This window comes from Echinops telfairi, unplaced genomic scaffold, assembly GCF_000313985.2.
Source record: "Echinops telfairi isolate 266 unplaced genomic scaffold, ASM31398v2 ScPeMD7_42;HRSCAF=159, whole genome shotgun sequence".
Classification (NCBI taxonomy): Eukaryota; Metazoa; Chordata; class Mammalia; order Afrosoricida; family Tenrecidae; genus Echinops; species Echinops telfairi.
The window spans coordinates 1,915,260-1,919,463 of NW_022103940.1; the positions used below are offsets into that span (position 1 = coordinate 1,915,260).

The 4,204-nt window shown below is 43.6% G+C and overlaps 1 pseudogene; it reads left to right on the forward strand.

The window, feature by feature from the left end:
- The window catches only part of LOC101660861, a 68,501-nt pseudogene that overhangs the window by 10,569 nt on the left and 53,728 nt on the right, over positions 1-4,204 (forward strand).

Below are 4,204 nucleotides of genomic sequence, written 5' to 3' on the forward strand. Positions count from 1 at the left end.
TTAAACCCCCGACATTAGGTCCTCATTTTTCCCCTCCCTCCCCGCTCCCCCCTCCCTCATGAGCCCTTGTTAGTTTTTGAATGGGTATTTTGTCATATCTTGCCCTGTCCGACGTCTCCCTTCTCCCACTTTTCGGTTGTCTGTCCCCCAGGGAGGAGGTCACACACAGTTCCAGGTAATTGGTGCCCTATTTCCTACCAATTCTCCCTTTACCCTCCCTGTTTTGCCACTCATACCACTGGTCCGGTAGGGCTCATCCGTCCTGGATTCCCTGTATTTTCAGTTCCTATCTGTACCAGTGTACCTCCTCTGGTCTAGGCAGACTTGCAAGATCGAATTCGAGTCATAGTAGTGGGACAGGTTTGTGCCTGGCAAGGACAAGGCAGACCACTTGGAGGTTGGGCGAGGGGGATGCTTAGTGTGTGAGTTGAGGAGTAGCTTGGTAGGGTCAGCTCACGTTTTATCAGTATATCTAAAGCTATCTAACCATTATCAATGACAAGATTATATCCAAACACATACTATTCTTAGACTTACAGATATGGGGAGGCTGGAAAACACGCACCAAGAAATTGTATTAAAAGTAACGGAAATTTCCCAGAAACTCCTTGAAGTTCCCTATTATATTCTTAGGAGCAATGGAGTGCTGTGCTTTAAGCCCTCGGCTGGATCTTGTGAGTGAAGAAGATGCGGCAGTTGGCGTCAGTAATGATTTACATGGCCCCAGATCCTATGAAACAGTTATCCTCTGTCATTATGAGTTGGAATTGATTCGATGGTAGTGGATTATACATATATGTTCAGACGTCACGAAGCACAGACATCCTTTATAACTTAGACCTTAGGCAACTTAATGGTTGCCTGGGTAGCAGGAGCAAGAGGGAGAGATTAAAAAGGAGCCCAAAGACAGTCCTTGGAAAGAGTATGTTCACTCTTGTGGTATTTATCTTAGACGACGTGTGCATACAGATGACAAAACATCACTGTATGCTTCAAACACATAATTATTTTATTGCAAATATCTGTATGTCAATAAATATGTTAACAAAATTATACTCTTAGAACAAAAATTTAGAAAGAATGCGTAATTCCCTTCACATAGATGTGTGTGTGTGTGTATATATATATATATATATATATATATATCACATATTTACATAATCTGTCAGCTTGAGAAGGGGTCGAGTCAAACCCATCAATCTGGTCACAGCCAATGAGGCCTTGGTGTAGGCATGGACTTCTACTGAGGATTCTGGGCACTCTGGACTTCTTTCCTGGGGGTGGAACACACAATCTCTCCTTGTGAGCCATTCCAGACCACAAGCCACAAGGTGCTACACTGATGGAGCCAGAGCCTGCGAGCAGGAGAAGCTACACAGAAACCCACGCCAGCACTGAAATCCTTCCATCGCAACAGGATCCACAAGACATCCACCCACTGGCCTCGGAACTTCCTGAATTTAGCGTCATTGCATGTGTTGGCATGAGTCTGAAGAGTAATTCATAGACTGGCATGGGATCAATGGGCTAATATCGAACTTAAAGCCTTGATGTGGGCTGGACTGGGTCTTCTCTCAATATGCAATTGTTTTCATATATAAAACTCTTTCTTGTCTACATATTAGTGTCTCCTTGGATTTGTTTCTCTGATTAACCCCGAGAAACACAATAGATTTGGAGAAGATTTCATAGAGACAGGCAATATCTAATATTCACCTTATGAAAATATTCACTTTATTTACTTAATACTGTAGATGCTTATTATATAGAGCCCATGTAAATGCTATTCACATACAAGGTATAAGTACCCATATATATATGTATTAAATAAAATATTCATGAATTTAATCACTGTTATCTAAAATTAATGGTGGTTAGAGGTGATATCAATGACAACCACTAGCTCTTATTTGGTTTTGTTTAATTATCAACTTTATAGAAATAATGCTTTCTCCATTGTGTGCATTGGGGTAAGCCCCACCCACTGCCCTACACATGTATAGCACCAGGCCTCTTAGTTTTGCAAATGTCTAAAGAGGAAGGTGTCCTGCTCAGTGTTTGTGGTCTCCAAAATCCACCATCTCATCCTTCAGGGATGACTTCAACTGGAGTATGTGTTCTGTTGTTTCTTGACCCCTTAGTGGTGTCCAGCATGGGATGGGGCCAACAAAATTCTAAGAAATCAGAGTCCTCGAGACATTAACTTGGACAATCTTTTCCTTTTCAGGCATGATGCTGATACCCCATACCCACAACACCTGCTCCCGTCTTACTCCCCCACTCCATGCAGAAACACCCAGCCCCATTCCTCCTTGTTCCAGTGTTAAAGGGCTGGTGAAGAAATTTTTCTTCCATGCAGAGTCCGTTCCCCATTCTTATGTCCAGAGTAAGGACCACTGTGGACCTGCTGGTCTGGCCCACAAACCTCCTTCCCTTTTGACACGCTGGCCTCTTCCCTTCTTTCCCCCTTTCTGCCTGCCTCCCCACTATCATACAACGTGCGCACACACAGCGCTCTCCTTTACACAAGCTGTTTATTGGATATCATCAGTGAGGGGCCCTTTTGGTTTCAGCTTTAGACCTCTGGAGATTAGGCACAGCGCTTGGATGTTTCTACCTTGCTCTGATGCTACTGGGCATTAGGCAATTCAACGGAGCTCTCCTGCCGAGATTGGTTGGCACATTCCTCACTTAGCCCCACTTTCTTATTAAACCTATGGTAATTCCCGAAAACGATCAGCCCACTGGATTTCTTGTTCTTTCTTGGGCAGGTGGAGGCTTTTGGAGGGGCTTTTCTTCTCACCCCCATGGTTGTCTTCTTCACCTGGAAAGACACAGGGTGAGCACAGGGCATTGGCTTACAGGACGGGGCTTCTGGACGAGTGGTAAGGGGCACGTGATGAGAAGTTTGGCTTGAGGATGGGTTTTTGCCTGGTATGGACAAGGCAGACCTCTTGGAGTTTGGGCAGGGGGGATGCTAAGTGCGTGAGTTGAGGATTAGCTTGGTGGGGTCAGCTCACGTTTTTATCACGTTTTATCAGTATATCTAAGGCTATCTAACCATTAACAATGACCAGATTAGGTCCAAACACACACTATTCTGAGCCTTACATATATGGGGAGGCTTGAAAACACGCAAGAAGAAATTGTATCAAGAGTATTGGAAATTTCCCACAAATTCCTTGAAGTTCCCTATTATATTCTTAGGAGCCCTGGGGGTGCTGTGCTTTAAGCCCTCGGCTGGATCTTGTGAGGGAGGAAGATGCGGTAGTTGGTGTCAGTAATGATTTACATGTCTGCAAATCCTATGAAACAATTATCCTGTCAATATGAGTTGGAATTTGTTCCATGGTAGTGGATTCTACATATATGTTCAGATGTCACCAAGCACAGACATCCTTTATAACTTATACCTTTGGCAACTTAATGGTTTCCTGGGTATCAGGAGAAAGAGGGAGAGATTAAAAAGGAGCCCAAATACAGTCCCTGGGATGAGAATATGTTCACTCTTGTGGTTTTTGCCTTAGAGGACACGTGCATACAGATGACAAAACATCACTGTATGCTTCAAACACATGCTTATTGTATTGCAAATATGTGTATGTCAATAAATATGTTAACAAAATCATCCTCTTAGGACTAAAACTTTAGAAGGAATGAGTAATTCCCTTCACATAGATGTGTGTATATATATATATATATATATATCACATTTACAAAATCTGTCAGCTTGCAAAGGTGTCGAGTCAACCTGTCAATCTGGTCACAGCCAATGAGACCTTGGTGTAGGCATGGACTTCTACTGAGGATTCTGGGAACTCTGGACTTCTTCCCTGGAGGTGGAACACACAATCTCTCACCGTGAGACCTTCCTGACCACAAGCCACAGGGTGCTACATGATGGAGCCAGAGCCTGGGAGCAGGAGAACCCACAAAGAAACCCACACCCACACTGAAATCCTTCCATCACAACAGGATCCACAAGACATTCACCCACTGGACTGTGATCTTCCTGAATTCAGCGTCATTGCATGTGTTGGCATGAGTCTGAAGAAGAATTCATAGACTGGCATGGGACCAATGGGCTAAAATGGAACTTAAAGCCTTGATGTGGGCTGCACTGGGTCTTCTCTTAATATGCAATTGTTTCCTTCTATAAAACTCTTTCTTATCCACATATGAGTGTCTCCTTGGATTTGTTTCT